The 24,288-nt window shown below is 37.9% G+C and overlaps 1 long non-coding RNA gene across 1 annotated transcript; it reads right to left on the bottom strand.

Moving 5' to 3' along the window:
* Positions 1–2,372: 2,372 nt before the first annotated feature.
* LOC137775427 (uncharacterized) lies at positions 2,373–24,041 on the bottom strand. Its single transcript, XR_011076021.1, has 3 exons — positions 23,933–24,041; positions 3,272–3,455; positions 2,373–2,714 (listed from the first exon to the last, which is right to left on the bottom strand). It is a non-coding gene; the product is annotated as an uncharacterized lncRNA (long non-coding RNA).
* Positions 24,042–24,288: the final 247 nt, after the last annotated feature.

Consider the following 24,288-nt stretch of genomic DNA (forward strand, 5'->3'; position numbering starts at 1 on the left):
TAATATCCATGTATTATAAAACATGATTTCCATACAAGAAGATTTCTTACAAATTGTTCATACTTATAGGAAGAATGCTTTGGAATTCCTTTTTGTACAATTTGATCCTCCAAAGAGCAGGGAATCTGAGATACCCTCCCACTTTATACAAATACTGCAACTGCAATTTAATTTGATTCAATAAATATTAATTTAGTACCTATTGTATACCAGGTAGTGTGCAATGTTCCAGAGCCAAGGAATAGAATAATGAGCAAGACAGAAATGATTCCAGCCCTCTCAAAACTTGCAGTCAAGTGAGGGAAGCAGACAATTAAACACACACTTGACAGTGCAGTGTTACGAAGGTTATAACAGCGAAGTACAGAGAGCTTTAGGAGCGTGTAAGAAACCTCTGGAAACCAGTGTGAGAAGTCTGGATGTAATAGGACTGTCCTCAGTCATGGTCAGCATTGCATGAGTACCAGATATTCTACTTGCTTTTTAATTGAAAATCAAGGTGGACACATGTTACTTAGATAAGGAAGTTTTTACTGAGTCATTTTTAATACAGAACTCTCTTTCCCTACTGTGTTCATGGCCCAGGTTGTGACCCTCATGCACAGCACCTGCTGCGCTTTACTTGAAAGATACACAAAGACCATGACACGCAGGAATGAAGAGCCACCTTTGCCCCCACCATTATCTTCTCTTCATCCCAAGAGATAATTGTGGAGTAACCCAGCACCTCAGGCTTCCTCTAAAGGCCCTAGGCTTCCTGAGCAGATTCACAAAACCCCAAGGCCCAGAGATGACAGTTTAAAAATCCACTGCCTTAACAAAAAATGAATAAATGGCCAAATTTTAAACCTTAGACATCCAGATGGAGACTTTTTTTTTTTTTGGTAGAGAGAAGAATTTTTTAGGGCCTTTGGAGAACCCTCCCTCAAAGTTGCATGTCAGTACGATCTAGTGGGAAGGGCAGTGCAACCCACTGACACATATTTTACCAAAAGAGGTTAAAAGAATGTGTTCTGTAACTATGCATGGTGACGAATGTTAAGTAGACAGTGTGGTGATACTTTCGCAATACACACGAATATGGAATCACTATGTCATACATCTGAAACTAATATACTGTTATATGTCAATTACACTCAATAAACACACACAGATGTAGAGAACAACGTATGGACACCAAGGGATGGGGGGAAAGCGGTGGGGGGGGGTGATGGGATGAACTGGGAGATTGGGATTGACATATATACACTAATATGTATAAAATAGATAACTAATAAGAACCTGCTGTATAAAAAAATAAATTAAATTAAATTAAAAAAAAAACCACACACACACATTAAGGATGTATTCTAAGAAACTATAAGAAACATTAGGGGGAGGTTGAGGGATATGAAGGGAAGGCAGAATAGTACTTTGGAGAAAAAATTAAATATTAACTAAATATTTAAAAAATTAAATTTTTTAAAAATTAAAATGCTATTTAAAAAATTAAATATTAACTAAATATCATGAAATGAGCTGAAAACATAAATTTCACGTAAGAAAGTGGGAAACATTATAAAAGGAGAGACAAAGGTTAGGAATAAAATATAGGAGGCCAAGTAGGGTGGAGAGCTGATAGGGAAAGATCAGAGGAGGAACTTAACTCTCTGACTGGCCCTCCTGGGGCATTTAAGGCTTGTCCATCCTCCAAGCTCTCAGGGCTCGGCCATCAGCAAGAGGGGACAGGTCATCCTCTAGGGAGACCACGGGCAACCAGACAGTCTCAGTCCCCATTAAGGGTCACACTGAAATGATTGTACCTTCAGGCTGTACTGTTAGTGTGGTGGTTTTAAGACGCACCCTAACCTATCCGAGTTTCAGTTTCTTTACTTATAAGAGGAAAAATACCTACTCTTGTCATTGTTGTAATGTTTATAAAGCACAGCTTAATCTCTGGTAGCTTTTGTTATCAGTTTCACTGTATTGCTCTGAGTAAGGGTTATTGAGCTTACCAGACTCCTTTCCTCCCCAAATCTCTCTCTCCCTGTCTTACAGACAGTCTGTTTCAAATGAAGATGCTCGGTTGAGTCAAAATGTACTCAGGTTAGTATACTTTCACCTGTTCTGATAGATTTGCTTGGGATAAAAACAAAACTTCATGGCATTTGCCTCTCGTTGTGTTTACTTTTATTTGGGTGGAAGAGTAGATGATGTACGTGGAAACACTGTGGTCGCAGAGTTACAATCACTGGAATATCTGCTTCGATTTATGCACATTTGGTAGATTTTTTAAGAATATGGCTGACATTGTTTAAAGAGGCTTCATTACTGGGAAATTGTTTACAGTGGACACATGTATCTTGCCTTTGCTTTAAAAATATTATTCTTTTTTCTGATTATGCATTTCTCCATGAAAACAAATTTGAATAAGAAGTATATGAAGATAGAAGATATTCTTTAAAATTAGAAGTAACTTCTTTTTTTTTTTTTTTTTGGCTCTGTTGGGTCTTCGTTGCTGCACGCAGGCTTTCTCTAGTTGCGGTGAGCGGGGGCTACTCTTCCTTGTGGTGCCTGGGCTTCTCATTGCAGTGGCTTCTCTTGTTGTGGAGCACAGGCTCTACGCGCACGGGCTTCAGTAGTTGTAACACGTGGGCTCAGTAGTTGTGGTGCACTGGCTTAGCTGCTCCACGGCATGTGGGATCTTCCCGGACCAGGGATCGAACCTGTGTCCCCTGCAATGGCAGGCAGATTCTTAACCTCTGCACCACCAGGGAAGTCCCAGAAGTAACTTAAAATAATAATGTGGGGACTTTAGAAATGGCTTGAGTTAAATATTCTTCAGTGTTTTATATCATAGTTTATTTTTAATTCTTTTCCTATATAATCTTTTGCAAAAATTATAGATAAAATAATTAAAATAAAATTAAGGCAGTTTTTCTTTCTCTAGACATCAATATTTAAAGTAAAAAGACTCAAACCAGATTCAGAATAGAATAAGACATTGCCTAGCATAATTACAGCTGACATACTGATTCAGATTTCTTTCATTACTGAAAGATAATAATTTTTATGAGCCAGATACTGTGGTAACACCTATAAACTTATTATCTTGTTTCATCTTCATCACACTATATGAGATGAATATTATTATCCCTGTATTAAATGAGGAAACCAAAGCTCAGAGAGCATCAGCAATTTTCAAAGGTCACATAGCTTGAAAGTGACACAGCAAGAATCCAAGTCCAGGTTTGTGTACCTCCGAGCCCCTGCCCTTAACCATTGAACTTACCTTGCATTGTTTTTGTTTAATATTCATTGGTAGCATGTTGTAGTTCAAATGCGTTGGAATAACTCCTCTCACAGTACATTTTTAGCTCTTCAAATTTAGAAATGTCTCCCAGTTCAATAGAGGTGTTAGCGTAAAATTCTAGCATTGGGAATGTTCTCAATGATTTTTGCAATCCAGTGAGTGCCTTCATAAGAAAATAAAATGAAATGCATTTTATAATTAAGTGATACTTGAAATGAATATAGAAAATTAGTATGAGGTTATAAAAGCAATGAGTGCATTAATTTTATTATAAATAGGTATCACCTCTTGACACCAACTGAAACCTGTTGAAACCTTTGAGATGTTAATTCACTTTACAGGAGGACTCACATTTTAAAGAGCATGAAGAGTTATGAAAATTGTATATGCTGTTTCCTCAGCTTGAAATACTCTTCTATGTTACCACTCACTTCTAGTACCTTCTCTAATTCACAAACACACAGATCTTTTCATTCACGATTCCTACTGGTCCTGCAAGCTCATGCATCTTGCTGTATTAAAAACTGTCTTCTGAGTCCCCACTCCCCTCTCATAATTGCTCTCTCTTTCTGTCCCTCGGAAGCAGCACACACCAGAATAGAGTTGCCACTGCTTGCATTCATGTCTGTCTCCCTATTTCCCCCTTGAATATAGACACAGACTCTTATTTTTGTTTGTATGCAAATACAGAGTAGTTGTGCAAACAAAGCATTTGAACAATGAACGAATGCCATATTCAAATGTCATGGAGATGCAAACCTACTACCGTGAAGTCTGGAAGAAATACCACTTTATGTTTACCTAAAGCAAGTGAAGATATGCTCCAGTGCTGTAGACTACAGTAAATTGGAGCAAAGAGGTAGAAGTTTGGGTGCGGAGGGTGTTTCCCTAATTTGAAAGCAATGCCCATAAAGGGTTTAAATGAGGTCTAGTCTCCATTTATCTCATTGTAATTCCAATTAGATACAATATCAACAAATTTACAATTGACTAAATATTTAAACAGTGCTCTCGTTAACACTATATGTTTTAAATTTAAGACAATTTTAGATTATAATGTTAATAAGTCTTAAATATGTATAATTATAATAGTCATATAAATGTGACTCGTATAGTAGTGATATTTGCATTATTTTAATTAAACATACTGATTTATTCTGATGAAGAAGAGAGAATACACAGCTTTGTGTTGCTGAAAGGGACCTCCTGGCAACTAGTGGAAGATGTCAATTTATAGGCACCAATACGTCCAGTGGAAGCCTTAAATATGGTTGTTTGTATATGGTATAAATTAGCCACCTGTTCTTATCAGCCCAGAAGAAAACAATTTTTTATTTATAAATCAATCATTAACTACAAATTGAACAAAAACTATTCATTTATCACTATGCCTGGCTCAAAGTATGAAGGGAATTCATAATGTTATAGATATTATGCTTATTATATATATTAACATCTGTATGCCTTCATGAATAAAATAGAAACGAAATTTCTAATTTCTCCAGTTGAATTTTCTCAAAGCACATCTTTTGGCTTTCTAAGGTCAAGCTTTTTCATTAAAATAAGCATTTAAGGTACTCTAATTTCCTGTGGAAAAATTCTGAAAAATAAATGTTTGATAAAATTTACTATTATATGTATTATTATTATTGTATTTCTACATTATAAAATACATTAAAATAAACTTTACTAGATTTTAGATAGGAAACCAGAAACACATCATCTTCTCTTGCCTCAGAAGAATCCAGGGAATTTAAAAGTTCTTCTGAAGACTTAGTAGAAAAGAGGATTCCCTTGAATTTATGAAGAACACTCGATTGGCTCTTGGATGACATGTTTCATCAAATCAATCAAAAAGTATTTACTAAACACTAACTTTAAACAAGGCACAGAGCAAGTGTTGTCCTAGCTCACTGGCAATGTAATCACTGAGCTGACATTCCAATCAGAGGAACATATATATACCTTTTGCAATTCTTCACAACAGTAATTTTTAAATGATAACTGAGCCAAAGGCTACTGTGAAAATGATGTTATCTTTATTCTGCTGACAGCACATGTTACAAAATATTCCCTCCAACCTGACTCAGATAGTTTACATACACAGCTATCAAGTTATCAGAGTGTAATCATTATATTAAGGGACTAAGGTTCCTTAAATCCTTTGTCCTAAATAAGGAGTGACTTTTAGTGGCTATAATGGATTATATCATTGTGGAAGTGACTGGAAAAACTGAGCTTCTTCTGGTTAATATTAACACACAGTAGAGGAAGCAGCTAGTATTGCATTTCAGGAAGAAAAGAGGAATGGAGTAAGAAAATATAAATTTTTCTAGGAATTGGCAGATAAATCTGTGACTAAACATAAACCCCACAGGAAATACTTTAAATAAAAAGTACAAAAGGTAACATGGGAATCAGGAAACCCAAGCAAAAAAAAAAGAAAACAAATCTTGAGCTTTGATGTACACAGGAAGTTTTTTGGTTGAACTAATAAACTCTTGTTTGAGTCATTCTTAGCTTCTGTCACCAATATTGTTATATTCTGGATTGAATTAGATATGGCAATGAAGTGCCCAGTTACTTCAATGAACCACATTTGAATCTTTTTTGTTTGCTCGTCTAAACATTAAAAAGAAATGTACACCAACAAGGAAATAATCAGCATTTTAGTTGAGCACAAAAAAGTAGAGGTCAATTGTCGAAGAACTAATTGAAGACGATACAAATGATGGTAGCAGAAATAAAATTTTAAACGATTATACACCAAAAAACCCCTCAAAGAATCTACAATTAAAATGAATATGTAAATTGATCATGGTTGCTGGATTATGAGGGCAATACACGGAAGTAAATTGTATTTATGTATTCTAGCAACAACCAATTGAAAATTAAAATTTGAAAAACAATACTATTTATAAAAATATGAAAAAATTAAATCTCTAGAAATAAATCTAATAAAATATGTGAAAGACACTGAAAACTACAAAGCATGAATGAGATGGGTTAAAGAAGACCTAAGTAAATAAAGAACAATATCATGTCCATGGACTGGATGACTCAATATTATTAAGATGTCAAGGGACTTCCATGGCAGCCCAGTGCTTAAAGCTCTGTGCTTCCAATACAAGGGGCACCAGTTCAATCCCTGGTCAGGGAACTAAGATCCCACATGCCGTGGGATGAAGCCAAATAAAAACCCCCAAAAAACCAAAAAATAATCAAACAAAAAAATAAAATGTCAAAATTCTCCTTATTGGTCTATGAAGTCCATTTAGTTAGGTCAAAATCCTAACAGGCGTGTGTATGTGTGTTTGTGTCTGTGTGTGTATGCATGTGTATAAATTGACAAGCATTTGTATGGAAGTGCAAAGGTCCCAGAATGGTCTCTTAAAGAAGAACAAAGCTATAAGACTTAGATGATCAGATTTCAAGATTTACCATAAAACAGCACTAATTAAGATACTGCGGTCTGAGCCCAATGCTGCACATGTAGATCAATGGAACAAAGTAAAGAGTAAAGAAAAAGATCCACACATAAATGTTCACTTGATTCATGACAAAGGTGCAATTCAGTAAGGGGAAAAAAACATGGTCTTTTTTAGTGAATGGTGCTTATTCAATGGGATCCATATTGGGCAAAAGAACGAATCTTAGCTCTTATTATACACAAAGAAAAATTCAAGATGGATCATAGAATTAAACTAAAAAAAAAGTTTCTAGAAGAAAATGTAGGAGAATATCTTCATGATCTTTGGGAAGGCAAAGATTTCTTAAATATGATTCACAAAAGAACTATCCATTAAAGAAAAAAATTATACCTTGACTTCATTAAATTAAGAACCTTTGTTGATTAAAAGTCGCCATTAAGTGAGTAAAAAAGGCAAGCCACAGACGGGAAGAAAGTGTTGTGATACATATATTCAACACTGTACTCAGTTTTAGACACTTTAAAGAACTCCTACTAATCAATTTTTAAAAAAATCAAACAACTCAACAACAAAACAAAGAGCAAAAGACCTGAATAAGCCTTTGAAAAATTTTCAACATCATTAGTTGTTGAGGAAATGCTAATTAAAATGAACCTCGTGGGACTTCCCTGGTGGTCCAATGGTTAAGAATCCGCCTTCCAATGCAGGGGACATGGGTTCAATCCCTAGTCGGGGAACTAAGATCCCACATGCTGTGGGGCAAACTAAGCCCAGGCACCGCAACTACTGAGCCCGTGCACTCTAGAGCCCGCACACCACAGCCAGAGAGAAGCCCGCACGCTGCAATAAAAGATGCTGCATGCTGCAGTGAAGATCCTGTGTGCCAAAACTAAGACTCAACGCAGCCAAATAAATAAGTAAATAAATAAATAAATAAATATTTTTTTAAAAAATGAACCTCGTAAGGGGATCCACTTCCAGAATGTTGGCATGAGGAGCTCTGTGGATCCACTCCCTGAAAAAACAACCATGAATGGTGACAGTTATTTTTAAAATAAAATAAATAGGGACTTCCCTGGCGGTCCAGTGGTTAAGACTCCGAGCTTCCAACGCAGGGGGCGTCAGTTCGATCCCTGGTCGGGTAACTAAGACCCCACATGCCATGCAATGTGGCCAAAAAATAAATAAATAAATAAATAAATATTTAAAATCTCTAGAAATTGTCCTAAAAGCACACAGCAAATGAAGAAAGAGTTATTCAAGAAAAATGCACTGAATATTTATAAGAACAGCCAGACTCTATCACACTTGAGCAACAATTGGTTCCCTATCTCCATTGCCCCTGCCAGCTAAGCATCAAAGCTCCACTCCAAGAAATTATGGTCAAGAAGATGGGGCTTCTTCTTCCCCTGGCTTCCAGGCAATAATCTGAAAAAAATAAAATCCCTAAAAATACCTCCCCAGTACTTCCCTGGGAGGAGCAAGCCACCAACATTTCTCATCCCTTCCCACTCTGTCTAAATTCCAGGTGACTGCAGGCAAGAGGTTTAGGGCTTCCTTCCTCCATCCAGTTCCCACTCATAGGGTGGAGGCCCTACTGCTGGTGTGTCAGGCTGAAAACACTGGGGACCTGATTGCCTTTGGCCCAGCTTGCTTATAGGTCAGAGGTTCCATATCAGGAGAGGAAAGCCAAGAAGACCAGGGGCTTTCATCATTTACCAAATCCCTGCACAAAAAAAAGGTGTGTCACTCCAAGAGAAATGGACCACTGTCCTCACACCCAACTCCACAGTAAATGGTTCAGAGATTTTTTTTCCCCAGAGCATGAAGCTGGGCATAAGAACAAAGAGCTCTGAAGCTCTTCCTAAAGAAACTGACTTTATTTAGAAAAGAATGAGGGGGAATTCAAGGATAAACATGCTCTAGAAAACAACGGAGATTTTTGTAGTAAGCAATTAGCTCCACGAAAGCAATAAAATAAATTGTACACTAACTTGTTTATCATAGAGAACCGTGGAAAGAGGTTAAAAAAAAAAAAAAAATCTCCTGGGATAGAAAAACTACCTCCACAAGTGGCCCAAATTTAATTGGGTTAGACTGTGGATCAATTTATATACTTAGGCATTGCTGAAAACAATAGAGCAATCAACCAGCAGTTATTGGAGTCAAATAGCTGGGTGTGATGCCAACAGAGGTAGACAGCTTAACAGAAAGATCAAGGAAAGAGACAGTCAAAAAGAGCCCTGCTAAAACCATTGTCATCCCAGAGTGACTGTGTACATGCCCAAGGATGCACCCTCTGAGGAGTGACATCATAGAAGGTTTGAACAACACTATATACCAACTAGACTTAATGCACATCTATACAACACTTTACCCAATAACAGCAGAATACACATTCTTCTCAAGTACACCTGGAACATTCTTCAGTATAGACCATATGCTATGCTATACAACAAGTATTGTTGTAAAATAAATTTTTAAATTTTCAAGTATTAAATTCATACATAAATTTTCAAGTATTAAAATCATACAAAGTATGTTCTCTGACCACAGTGGTATTAAATTAAAAATCAGTAATAGTAGGAAAGCTGGAAAATTAACACATATTGGAAATTAAACAACACACTCCTAAATAAGCAATGGGGCAAAGAAAGTTGGGTCAAAAAAGAAATTAAAAGAACATTAGAAAATAATTTTTTTAAATACCAAATTTATGGGACTCAGTTAAGGCAGTGCTTACAGGGAAATTTATTGCTATAAATTCATACTGATAAAAGAAACAAGATCTCAAATCAGTAGTCTAAACTTCTACCTTAAGGTGCTAAATAAAAGAAGGCAAACTAAACCTAAAAGAAGCAGAAGGAAAAAATTGTAAAGATTAGAGTGAAAATTAATGAAATAGAGAATAACAAAAAAATGCAGAAAATCAATAAAAACAAAACTTGCATCTTTTAGCTGAACTGATGGGGGGAGGGGTGGGCAATGGCAGGAACAGAACATTACAACTGACTTTAAAGGAATACAAAGGATTCTAGGGAAATACTATGAAATTGTTTTCAATCAAATTAGTTAACTTAGATAAAATGGACCAATTCCTAGAAAGACATAAACTACCAAAACTGACTCAAGAAGAAATAGAAAATCTGAGTAGACTATAAGTTTATAGATTGAATTTGTTTTCAAAAATTTTCTACCAATAAAATTCCAGATGGCTGCAGTAATAAACTCTACCAAACATTTAAAGAAGACTTAACACCAATTCTTCACAAACTCTTCCAAAGAATAGAAGAGGAGGGAATACTTCCCAACTATTCTATGAGACCAGCATCACCCTGATACCAAAATCAGATAAAGATCACAAGAAAACTACATACCAATGTCCCTTAGTAAAAGTTCTCAATGGAATATTATCAAATCAAATCCAGCAAAAGAATTGTACACTGTGACAAAATTCTTGGTAGCTATCCCAAGAATGCAAAATTGATTTAACAACTGAAAATCAATTAGCTTAATACCCCATTTAAATAGAATAAAAACAAAAACTACACGATCCTCTCAACAGATGCAGAGATACATTTGACAAAATCCAACATCCCTTTATGATAAAAAAAGAAAAAAAAAAAAAAACCTAGGAATAGAAGGGAACTTAATCTGGCAAAGGTCATCTACAAGAAAATGAGCAGCTAACATCATGTATAGTAGTGAAAGACTTAATGCTTTCCCACAGAAACAAGAAAAAGATGTCTGCTCTTATCACTTCTATTCAATATTGTACTGAGGTTTTTGCCAGGGCAATTAGGCAAGAAAATTGAAAAACACAAAAAAACAAAAAAAAAAACTTTCCAGATGGAAAGGAAAGAAATAAAACTATCTCTATTTAGAGATGGCATGATCCTGTATCTAGAAAATCCTAAGGATGTGAGAGCCAATGCAATCTGGAAATATTGATCATGTCCTAAGATTCTCGAGTGTTGCTAGTGAGTCTGTGTCCAAGGACTATAGATTAAGTATAAATATTGAACATATTTATACATTTAATATAGATGAATATTAAAATAGCCCTGCTGGTTTCAGCTTAGAGAGGCAGTTCATCAGCTGAGTGGGAATAGATCTCTTCAGAGTTTTGGTAATTGGGTTCTAAGAATGAAATCCCAGGGAAAACTACAGTGATTAGATATCATTAGAGCTATGCAAAGTTTTCCTTATTGTAATGACAACAAAGCAGAGTTTTCAAGTGGTCTTTTACATTTGGCGGTAGACTGGGTAAATGACTATTGAAGAAAATCTAGATGGTAGAACAGTTTGTAATTCTGATGGTTTTTTGTTGTTTTCTCTCTGGACTGATGGGATATATCTGAGACCAGAATTTCTTTGTGCACTTGAGTTTAGATTTCAGTTTTATATTTGTTGGGACTATTATGCTTTGAAAATATGAAGAATTTGGGAACCTAGTTATACACAGAGGGCAAATTTTTAATTACTTAGAGAAATATTTTTAAAGAAAGCTAACATAGGAAAAATCTATTTTTAATTTTATAATGCATCCTACATGTTTAAAAACACAGAATATGCTTGAAAGAAAAACAACCCTTTTCTTTTCTAAATACAAGTAATATGTGTTTATCAGAGAAATTAAAAAATGCTAAAAAAAAACCCCAGAAAATTACCTCATAATTTTATCATCCAAAGGTAACAGCTAGAAGTTGATATACACCTTTGAGACTTTTTTCCCTATGGATATTTGTAATATGTGTGTGTTTACAAAAATGTTACCATTCTTTTTTGCAACTTGTGTGACGAAACTATAAATATAATTATATCACTATAAATATGGAAATACAAGTAACACACTATAAATATGGTAAGCACAATCTTTAGTGGAGCCTTAGTATTCTGTTGTATTTAATTAACGTATTTAATCAATTCTCACTGTAGAAACTTTGTTTCTAATTTTTTGTCATAATAAAGTAAAAAAATCTGAATAGACATTTCACCAAAGATATACAAATGAATAATAACTACGTGAAAATTTGCTCAACATCATTAACCATCAGTGAAATACAAATCAAAACCACAGTAAGATGACTACACACCACCAGGATGGCTATAATAAACAAGGCAGATAATGACAAATGTTGACAATTTTGGAGAGCATGAAACCCTCAGACACTGCTGGCGGGAATATAAAATGCTACAAAGCTTCGGGAAACAGTCTGGCAGTTTCTTAAAATGGTAAACATAGAGTTATCATATAATGCAACAATTCCACTCCTAACTATATACCCCCAAATGAAAACATGTCCAAACAAAAATTTGTAAACAAATGTTCACAGCAGCATTATTCACAGTAGCCATAAAGTGAAAACTACTCAGATGTCCATCAACTAATGAATATATATATATATGAATATAAACATGTGTGTATAGAGATAGATGTATACATGCACATATATGTATGATGTTGTATATCTGTATGTATTAGTTTCCTGTTGCTGCTGTAACACTGTAAACTTAGTGTCTTAAAGCAACACAAGTTTATTATATTTTAATTCTGGAGGTCAGAGGTCCTAAAATGATGTTCGCAAGGCTGTACTCCTTTTCGGGGCTGTGGGGAGGAATTCCATTTCCTTGTCTTTCCAACTTCTAAAGACTTCCCTTGTTCCTTAGCTCATGGCCTTGTATCTCAAACCTTTTCGCCCTCTGCTTCTATAGTCACATCACTTACTCTCTAACTTTGACCCTGTAGCCTCCCTCTTACAATGTCCCTGTGATTCTAGCGGGTGCACCCAGATACTTCAGGATAATTTCCTCATCTCAAGATCCATAACTTAATTATTTCTTCAAACTCTCTTGTGCCACATAAGGCAACATATGCATAGGTTCTGGGGATTAGGATATGGACATCTTTGGGGGGCCATTATTCCATCTATCACACTATAAAATTGAATATTATTCAGCAATGAAAGGGAATTAAATACTGACACATGCTTCACCGTGGGTAAATGTTGAAAACATGTTAACTGAAAGAAAGCATTTGCAAAAGACTACATATTTTATGATTCCATTTATATGAAATGCCCAGAACATGCAAATCTACAAAGACAAAAGTAGGTTAGTGGTTGCCTTCAGCTGGAGAAGCTGGAGGGAAATGGGGCGTGACTACTAATACATATGGGATTTCTTTTTTTGAAATGATAAAAATGTTCCAAATTTGACTGTGATATGCTTGCACAACTCTGTGAATATACTATAAACCACTGAATTGTGCACTTTAAATGGGTGGATTCTGGGGTATGTGATTTTATATAAATAAATCTGTCATATTACGAAAAACAACTAGGACTATACATCCCCTAGAATCTCTTGCCAGCAAAATATAAGAATCCTAGTTGATTCATATCCTTGCCAGCATGTGATATTGTCACACTTTATTGGCAGGAGTATATAAATTGGCTACAAACATATTGGAAAAGTGTTTGGTAGTATTCTATTTGCCTATTTCTGGTAACAAACCACTATGAATTGTAATGAGTTAAAAGCAACAATTTGTTCTTTACTAGTTTTGTTGGTTGACCATGTTCAGCTGGGTAGTTCTTGCTTCAGGCCTCTGGTGTAGTCGCTGTCAGATGGTAGTAAGCACTGGATTTTTCTGAAGACTTAACGGGGCTTGACATAGAAGACAGCTTGCTCGCATGGCTGGCAGTTGATTCTGGCTGTTTGCTGTAGTTTAGCTGGGGCTCTCTATCAGAGTGCTTATATGTGCTTTTCGATGTGGTTTAGGCTTTTTACAGCATGGCAGCTGGATTATAAGAGAGAGCATTCCAAGAATGAGTGTTCCAAGAGACCAAAGCAGAAACTACAAGGCTTCTTATGACAGACTCTTGGGGGTCATGTGGCATCACTTCAACTACATTCTATGAGCTACATAGGGCCAGCCCAGATTCAGTGGGGAGAGAACTACACAGAACTTGAATACTGGGAAGTGTAGTTCATGGGGGCCGTCATGGGAAACTGGTTCTTACCGTCTTCCTCTAACCTCCATGATTCATTTCCCATCTAGCAACAAAATGCTCTCACAACCTTCCTAAGACCTCCAAATCCTCACTCTATTAAGTCATCAGGGTGAGGCTTGAAGTCTGTGATCTCATTACCTAAATCAGGTCTAAATATAAATGGAGCTCCTTGGGGACAGCTCCCTCTACTGAAGGTCCTCGGGTGCAGCTCCTAGAGCATGATTCTCTTAATCTGAAGACCCGTGAATTAAAGAGACAGGTTATCTTCTGATACACACCCAGTGTACAATGCTAAGACAGGGAGAAGATAACTGTAGGAGACATTTCTATGTGAAAAGGAGAAGAATAGGAAGCACATAAGTGTTAGTGAGCTAGAGAAATTTTGTTGAGTCCAATCTTCCTCCTCCCTATAAGTGATTCTCTGAAGTTCTAGGCTCTGCCTTCTGGGCTCTCGGTTCTGCACTCTTGAGTCATCTTTCCTCCCTAAGAAATAGCACTCTTCACAGCTGAGCATATTTCTCAGACTGACTCGTGCCTGTAGAAGGTCAGGGGTTATAAGGGCTCTTTTACTTTTGAACTGTCTCTGTCCCTGAAGTCTGAGTAGGTGGTTGTTTTTGTTTGGTTTTGATTTTTTTTTTGCCAACGTAATGCTCTTAAAAAATGGTGTAAGCTTTCTGTGATTATTATTGTTGCTCCGTCTATGTGACAAAAAGCCACACCCACAAATATCTCCGGGATAGGCCCCATTCTTCTTTGGATTGAGGAACAGGGTGCTCTGAGATGATGTCTTTGAGATTCTTAGAAGCCTTTTTGTCTAGCAGATAAGAGAGTCATGCCCTTAAGATTCTTAAAAGCGTATTGTCTACCTATGAGGTCTATGGGGCACATACACATTTTATCTTCCTGAGGTATCAAGAAAAGATCTTACAACTAAGTCCTTGACTTCATCTTTACCCTGAGACCGTGTTTTGTTCGTAGTGCCAAGGATGTGATCTTGTTCTGAGGTCGTTTCTTACTGCAAGAACCTTTTGCTAGCTAGAAACATTGTCATGGATCTTATTTCATACATTCTAGTAAAAAACTGGACTGTTTCTTCTTTAATTCAACTTTCTCTTCTTATGCTTTTATTACAGGCACTAGAAGAACCCAGTTATCGCTTTCAACGTTCTGCCTGAAAGTCTCCTGAGCAAAGTCACAAGTTTGTTAAGACTCAGGGGATAGTGTTGCTAATTGTTCTGCCATAATCCTCTCTCATCCAGACTCCAATAATAACTTCCTCACAGTCCTTCAAAAGTTTGGTAACAGTTTCCTCATGCCCTGTCAAGCTTCTTCTCACTATCTAGTCCCAAAATCAATGTTACATGTTTTAGGTTTTTGTTACAAAAACACCTCATATGCAAGTATCAATCTCTGTTTCCTTATATATTTGCTGAATAACAAACAATTCCCCAAATGTAGCATTTTAAAGTAACAGTATATTATCTCTCATGGTTTTATGATTTTTCTGGGTTCAGCTGGGCAATTTTGATCTGGAGTCTTTCACAGCAGCTGGGACTAGAGTTATGTGAAGACTGAGCTGGTCATCCAAGATGGCTCCCTTACATGGATAAGAATTGATGCTGGCTGTTGGCTGGGAACTAGTCTCGGGCTGTCTACCAGATAAATTTTCATCCTCTCCCCCTTTGCCTTCCTTCCTACTCTTGCCTCTCTTTTTTTTTCTTCTCTCCCTTTCTTTCTCTCTTTCCTTCCTTCTCCTGCCTCTCTTTTCTCTCTCTCTCCTTCTTCTTTTAAATTTAATTTAATTTATTTATTTTTTATACAGCAGGTTCTTATTAGTTATCCATTTTATCCACATCAGTGTATACATGTCAATCCCAATCTCCCAATTCATCCCACCACCACCCCCCACCCCTCATCCCCGCTTTCCCCCCTTGGTGTCCATATATTTATTCTCTACATCTGTGTCTCTATTTCTGCCTTGCAAACCAGTTCATCTGTACCATTTTTCTAGATTCCATATATATGTGTTAATATACAATATTTGTTTTTCTCTTTCTGACTTACTTCACTCTGTATGACAGTCTCTACGTCCATCCACGTCGCTACAAATGACCCAATTTCGTTCCTTTTTATAGCTGAGTAATATTCCATTGTATATATGTACCACATCTTCTTTATCCATTTGTCTGTTGATGGGCATTTAGGTTGCTTCCATGACCTGGCTATTGTAAATAGTGCTGCAATGAACATTGGGGTTCATGTGTCTTTTTGAATTATGGTTTTCTCTGGGTATATACTCAGTAGTGGGATTGCTGGGTTTGCCTTCCTTTCATTTCTTTCTTTATTCCTCCTTCCCTCCCTCCCTCCTTCCTTCCTTCCTTCCTTTCTTTCCCTTCCTTTCCTTTCTTTCTTTCTTTCCTTCTTTCTTCTCTTTCTTTCTTTCCTTCCTTCCTTCCTTTTCTCCCTTCCACCTTCTTTCCTTTCTTTCTCTCTCTTTGATACTTTGAGACTTTAGTCTTTGCAGTGAGGAAACGTGGGAGGAGAGAAGCCTCATCCTGGTGTCTTGATCAGATGTTGACAGTTTGTCAGCAGGTGTGTTTCTGGCCCACAGGAGCAGAGCATGCTGCATCTCCCACCACTGGTAGGTTTATGCCACATGGGGTCCCTAAAGCTTGGTTTGAGCCCTAAGGCTGTAAAACCATGAATAAGTGATGGATAATTACAATCCATCAGCCAGCAGCCAGAAAGAAGAATAACAAACAGAACTCCCAGACTTGGAAGAATTTCATGGATTAGAATTGCTGGTAGAGGTAAGTGACAACTTAAATTTAGAAAATAAATAATAAGAGCATTTAGGAAGATTCTATTAAAACCTTTTTAAAAAGACCTTTAGGGGCTTCCCTGGTGGCGCAGTGGCTGAGAGTCTGCCTGCCAATGCAGGGGACACGGGTTCGAGCCCTGGTCTGGGAAGATCCCACATGCCGCGGAGCGACTGGGCCCGTGAGCCACAATTACTGAGCCTGCGCGTCTGGAGCCTGTGCTCCCAGCAAGAGAGGCCGCGATAGTGAGAGGCCCGCGCACCGCGATGAAGAGTGGCCCCCGCTCGCCACAACTGGAGAGGGCCCTCGCACAGAAACGAAGACCCAACACAGCCAAAAGTAAATAAATAAATAAATAAATAAATTTAAAAAAAAAAAAAAAAGACCTTTAAAAATGATTTACAAAGTCAGCAAGTGAATCAAAGGAGAGATTGGTTCCTGATGAATACCCAATAGGTGACCTATAAGAGCCACTCAAAGAAAAATCACAAAATGCAGAGCAAAAATTAAAAGAAATAAAACATTAATAACAAAAATGGAGGGCAGATCCAGGAGGCTTAATAGTTTACTACAAGATGTAAAAGAAAAAGTAGACATACTTGACTAGATAGAAAATGTTTAATGGGAAAAGACATTATAAATTACAAGATAAATTAAGATAGTGAAAAATATTTCCAAACACTATGGCAGATAGCATTTTTATCTATAATAAAAAGATTTTAAATTGATTTTAAAAAAAGAAAAATTGACAGAAAGCATGAGACAAACTACAGATCCAAATCAAAGTAAATATATAATAGAAGCCTTACTTCCATCAAAAAGGAAATGGTTGTATAAATTTGGATACAGTCATACTGTGAAATATTATGTTACCTTAAAAAGATACATTAAAGGCATAAGCAGCATAAAAAGAAATGTACATATTATGATCCCATTTTTATAAAGCAAGCAGTTTCCCCAAAGCCTTACATTTCTACACATGTATGTATGGGTACACATATGTATTTGTCTGTATATGATAATATGAGCCAGAGACAGATATGAAAATGTATGACACATGGATGTTATGACTGCATAAGAAGAAAGAGGGAGGAAGAAGTAATTAAAAAAAAACAAGAAGATTGTTTCTGAGAAAAACAGCAAACATGACATGATATAAATTATGTAAAATTATATAGACATATAATATATGTGTGTCTATATGCAGAAAGAGATATATGAAAGGAGAAGCATTAAATTTCAATTGTAGTTATCTCAGTCTGGAGGAATTTCAAGTATCAGTTTCTTACTTACATACATGTTAATGATTGCTTGAATTTTCTTTTTTTTTACAGACAACATCCTCATATCCTCAAAATTGAGGAGATGAAGGCTAAATTTTGAATGAACACATCTTGAGATAGAAAAGGTCTGAAAGGTTGCCTGGTTGACCATCAGCAAGAAATGTGCTTGGATGCAGTACTGAGTGGTCCTGCAAGAGAGCCTTGATAGCTCAAGAACTGGAAGTTGGCCAAAATAGCTCTAATTGTATGGGAAGGAAAACCCCTTCCAGCACTGTACTACAGGAATGCTTTCCTCTTGCCTGAGAGAGGGTTAGGAACCCTTGTGGGTGTGATGGCTGAGACAATAGCAGTATTGGAATGAGGGGAGGGAGAGTATCAGTGTGTGTGACAGTGATGACTGAGAAATGACAACTGCCAACAGCAACACATGTCAAACCCTGAACTCCTCCCTCACTCCCTCTCCTTCCTCCCATAACCCCTTGGGGCCAGAAAGGGGCAGACCCTCTTCCTTAGTCTTCTTGTCTAGATCCCCTTAAGGAAGACCCTAACCTGGAAGGCTTGGTTAGGAAGATAAAGAAGCTAGCCTTGGGAATTCCCTGGCGGTCCAGTGGTTAGGACTCTGCGCTTTCACTGCCGAGGGCATGGGGTTCGATCCCCGGTTGGGGAACTGAGACACCGCAAGCTGCATGGCGCAGCTGAAAAAAAGTGGGGAGGGAAGAATATTAAGGAAACGTTTAAGCCTTCTTTCAAAATGATAATCTGGTTCCCTAGGTTATGTCTTAATGCATAATTCTATTTTCAATGTCAAATGTGGAAAATGATCTTTTATTTGCTTTCTTTTGTAACATAGCATAATTCTCTTTTCCTACCTCTGAGAGTACTGCGGTAAAGTTCATGTGCGTGGAAAGTCAAAAGAGGAAAGTATAGAAATTATTTTTTAAAATGTCACCCCTGTCACAACAAGTACCATTTACAGTGTACTTATTACATGCCAGGCACAGTACTGCGTTCTATGTGCACACCCTTACAACAACACTATAAAAGAACTATTATTAATTTCATTTATTTTAGTGAAAAGAAACAGACTCAATGGGATTAAGTAAGAATACACTTAGTTAGGATAGCACAGTCAGTGGTAAATATGATTAACTTGAAAGCACATGCTCTGAATCATTGTGTGATAGTCCTCCTAGTCGTATCCATGGGAGAGAGAGAGAGTGTGTGTGTGTGTGTGTGCACGTGTGTGCTCACGTATGAGTAAAATGTCCTCAGTAGTCTGTAAATATCAGAACTTTGATCTGCTATTTAATGTACTAAGAAGTAAATTCTCTTCATTCCCTCCATTTCTAAAAGCAAGATTTGCATCTTTGGGGCCTTCCAGAAGCCTAGACATAATCCCCAGTGGGGAACTAAAACCAAGAGCAGATCCAGGCTCCAGAAGTGAGGGAGAAACACGGTGCTCTGTCAGCTGAGTTAAGGGAGGGCACATCTGAGGAACAGTCAGTAATGGCTCCTGGAGAGGTTGGCCTTTGACCAGGGACTCGAAGATTTTCACAGACAAAGGGTAGGTGGACCAGGATTTTGGAAAGGAGGTGGGGTGGGGGGTACCAGGGACCATAAGAGGGAGATTTAGGCCTAGAGGACAGCGGCTGAGAAGTGCAGCTACAACAACTTGGGCTGGAGATAGAATAGGAGCAGCAGAAGATGAGGTTAAAAGTCAGACTGTCCGGGTCTCTGCCCTGGACAGTCCTGGATGCCCAAGTGAGCAGTCCGTTCTCAATCTGAAATATAACAGGAAAGGGTCACAAGTTCTCACCCTCACAGAGGCCAGGTAAGTAAAGTATGTGGGCAAAGAGGGCCAAGTATAAGACACAGACATATGCTTAATTTATATTAAACACTTAGAAATTATCTTCACTTCCCTAAGCAAATACGTTGCCTTTCAATTATAATTTAAATATGTAGCTTCTCAGATTATCTTTCATTTTCTTATGTTTGAAATAGAGATGAGGAAAGAGAAATATTTCTCCACTCTAAGAAAAACAACAGCACAAACACAACCATACATAACAAACTACACTTGGTCCCAGCATCAGGAATAGACAGGGAGAGCTGAGGACTCAGACAAACTGGAGTGGATTTGCTTTGTCTCTGGAGGTACTCAACACTCAGCTCTTTATTGCCTCATGAGAGACTGGGCCCAGTACTTGCGGATCTTTTAGGTTTTCATGAAAAATTAGATATTCTGATTTTGATATAAAATCCTTTGATTATTTAACAATGGCTAAAAAATGTGTTTTAAAAACTGAGTAAGCCAAACAAACAAAACATACATCCCATCTAAATTAGAACCGTAAGCTCCTAATTTGCACCCTTGCTTAGGAAATAATTAATGTTTTTTGAATAGAAGGATAACACATTTAGAATTTACTTTAGGAACACTATCTGGGGGTCATATATGAAATGAACTAAAGCAAAAGGAGAACTCGAAGCAGATAGACCAATTAAGGCATCTTTCAAAAAGCTTGGCTTGAACTGAGCAGGAAGCTGAGGAAATGGAAAGGTGTTTTCAGGTATGGGACTGTGAAAGAGAGAAGGTCTGGAATTTGGTAGCAGGATATGGGGGAGTAAAAAAAACAAAAAACAAAAAAACACAACATGAAGTGCAGTGGTTGTTTACAGTAATAAAAAACTCAAGGAGAAAGATTTCTTTTTCTTTCTCCCATGATGTTGATACCAAGGGAGGGTATGACAGTGACTTCAAGTGCCAGGATAAAACAAACCCCAGAACAGGAAATGTGAAGCAACAGGAAGAGTAACAGACAGAAAGATATCAGATAAGAAGGAGATTTCAGGAAAGGTTCACAGGTAACACAAACAATGAAGTCACAAGGAAAGGTGGATGTCAGTTAATACGGAGCTGCCCTGTGATATTAATTTTTTTTAATGTTTCCTTTTCTTTTAGAACACTTTCTTTTAAAGCAACAGTTGCTCCAAGGTCAGAGTCAGAAAATACTCCTCTGACATATTTTATCAAGCACTTCTAATGCACCAGATATTATTCTGGCTACAGGAAATAGAATCTGAATATGATTGTAAAGTATATACTTTCATGGAGAGAATTCTAGTTCAGAAGACAGATAATTTCTTAAAAAATAGACAATGAGAAAATATCAAGTTATGATAAATAAAATACAAATAACAAAACCACAGTGATACAATATAGAATAACTAGGGGGTTACTTTAATTTGGGTGGTCAGGAAAGGTTTCTCTATGAGGGGCCAGTTTCCATTTTCCACATTCAAGAGGAGGTTCTCATCTAGAGTCTAAACCCATACTGTTGTCTAAGTGAAAAGAAAATTACCTTGGGCCGAGGAGTACAGATACTGAGGAATTTGCTGAGAGAGTTCTGACACTGTTAAACTGTCCTCACTGGTAGGGCAAATTCTCAGCTGATCTCAGATTATTACAGTGCAGTATTAGCACGTGAATATTTGTTTTTATTTGTTTACTTCATTGTTTTATTTTTCTCTCATGGAGAATTTTCTTGCCTTTAATGTAAGTTGAAGGAGGCTTCTGGCAAAGATGGAGTTAATGGGAGCTGGCTTACTTTCCAACTTGAAACAAAAGAACAAAATATGACTTCCCTGGCAGTGGTTAAGAATCTGCCTGCCAATGCAGGGGTCACAGGTTCAATCCCTGGTCCGGGAAGATCCCACATGCTGCAGAGCAACTTAGCCCATGCACCACAACTGCTGAGCCTGCACTCTAGAGCCTGTGAGCCACAACTACTGAAGCCCGTTTGCACTAGAGCTTGCGCACCGCAACTACTGAGCCCATGTGCCGCAACTACTGAGCCCACGTGCTGCAACTACTGAAGCCCGTGCACCCTAGGGCCAGTGTTCTGCAACAAGAGAAGCCACCACAATGAGAAGCCCGTGCACTACAACGAAGAGTAGCCCCTGCTCACCGCAACTAGGGAAAGCTCGCACGCAGCAGTGAAGACCCAACACAGCCATAAATAAATAAATAAACAAATAAATATTCTTTTCCATTATGAAAAAAAAAAAAGAACAAAATAGAAGAAGATCTAAGAAGCAATGGGGATGTAAAACAGTTTGGTAGTTTCTTAAAAAGTTGAACATATTCCTGCTGCATGACCCAGACATTCCACATGTAGGTATGAGAAATGAAAACAAACATCCATACAGACATATACATAAAGCTCATAGCGATTTGATTTGTAATAGCCAAAACTGAAAAACAAAACAAAACAAAACAACACATGTCCATCAGGAGTCAAATGGATAAACTATGGTATAGCCATATGACAGACTATTATTCACCAATAAAAAGGAACAATTGATACATGCAACTACATGGATGAATCTCAAAATAGTTTTGCTAGATAAAAAGTCAGAAAACAAAGGGTATATACTGTGTGATTTTATTTATAGAAAATTCTAAAAAATGTAAATTTGTCTATAATGACAGAATATAGATCAGTGTTTGCCTGGGGTTGGGAAGGAGGTGGGGAGAGGCAGGAAGCAGAGATAGAAAGGGGTACAAGGAAACTTTCGGGTGTGATTAATATGCTTGTTATGTTGATTATGGTGATGTTTTTCACAGGTGTGTACATATGCCAACTGTATGCTTTAAATATGTGCAATTTACTGTATACCAATTGTACCTCAATGAAGCTGTTAAAATTATCGAGGAAAATATTTCAATATCCAGAATCTGACAATCAAAGATGACTGCAAACTCTTTCCTATTTAATGTGAGTGTGTGTTCAATATGAAGTGGGTCTTGACCCAATGCTACTGAAATTATTTGATAAATCACTTATCTTTATAAATTGTTTAAAAGTTTTTTTTTATTTAGAAATTTAATTAGCAGTTTTAAAATTAATAAGGCCATACTATTGGAATATCATGTAATTATGTTGGTGTCTTTCTTGCTAAAGTTATTATTATTATTTGCACAGTGAAAAGCTTTTTAAATAAATGATGGACATGCAGTACAGTATTTATGGGGGATGAAAGTGCATCTGAAAATAAAATACAACAAATGGTTCACAGTGGTTCTCTCTGGGGTAGAATTACAAGCTCCATGGCTGATTTAATACATGACCCTACTGTTTTGATTTTTAAAAATTAACATGCTTTATAATCACCAAAAACAGATCTTTCCATTTTAAGAGAAAACAAAGATCTTCAGGTAAAGTTCCCGACACAGTGACTGGCACAAGACACTCATTGAACTGTAGCTATTACCTAAACCTCAGGTAACTGGCAGCCTTCCTGGGAACGCTGGAGCATCTTTAAAGAAACCCTATTCTAGTTCTCTACACAGACCCAGAGGCAAGACACCATGGAGAGTCTATTTATTCAACAGCCGCTTTGAAGACAAATGTATTTCCCCTATTTCTACTTCAGTCCTTTTCCACAAATTTCTGTCCTTTGCAGGCTAGAGCCTGATGCAAAAAAAAAGGCAGTTGTCCTAGATATACACAATCTTTGAGGGCACAGTTTGGAGATGTACAGGACACTTGTAAAAGTGGGACAGCAGAGTCTCACCGTAGCCCACAAGGAAGGAGAACCTGTGCGCAGGCAGCTGCCTCAGGACCAGGGCACAGATCCCCACCTGGTTAGCCTGGCGCTTTAGAATAAGCTGGTCGGGAGCCTCCCTGGTGGCGCAGTGGTTGAGAATCTGCCTGCCAATGCAGGGGACACGGGTTCGAGCCCTGGTCTGGGAAGATCCCACATGCCGCGGAGCGGCTGGGCCCGTGAGCCACAACTACTGAGCCTGCGCGCCTGGAGCCTGTGCTCTGCAACGGGAGAGGCCGCGATAGTGAGAGGCCCGCGCGCCGCGATGAAGAGTGGCCCCCGCTCGCCGCAACTAGAGAAAGCCCTTGCACAGAAACGAAGACCCGACATAGCAATCAATCAATCAATAAATCTTTAAAAAAAAAAAAAAAAAGAATAAGCTGGTCGGGGAGGCAGCCGGGGAAGATGCCCAACAGACACTGGCGAAGGAAAACATCTTCCACCGCTCGCTCTGTAGCCTGGCCCTCCCCATCCAGGTTACCTGTGTGCAGTGACAGCCAGTCCTTGCGGTGGGTGATGTGGTGAGGCGCGTGCGCCGCCTCGCAGGTCACTAGCTTCTCCCCCTTGCCCAGTCGGACTCGGGCCGCCCGGTTCTTGGCGCCGACCTCGCGAGAGGTGGGAGAGGGAGGAGAGGTGTCAAGGCTCGCGAGACTCCCGGCAGCTTCCGGTTCTAGAGTGCATATGGGCGCCGCCACACTGGGCCCTGAAGTTATCGATTATTTAATGTTTGTCTTTTCAGGGGTTAAATATGCCCTTATTTTCTCCACCTTCCCGGCCTGCCACTCTCCTCTCCTCCCCGTGTCCTTTCCGTGTGTCATTTTCTATCAACCAAAAATA

Source organism: Eschrichtius robustus, chromosome 13, assembly GCF_028021215.1.
Source record: "Eschrichtius robustus isolate mEscRob2 chromosome 13, mEscRob2.pri, whole genome shotgun sequence".
NCBI lineage: Eukaryota > Metazoa > Chordata > Mammalia > Artiodactyla > Eschrichtiidae > Eschrichtius > Eschrichtius robustus.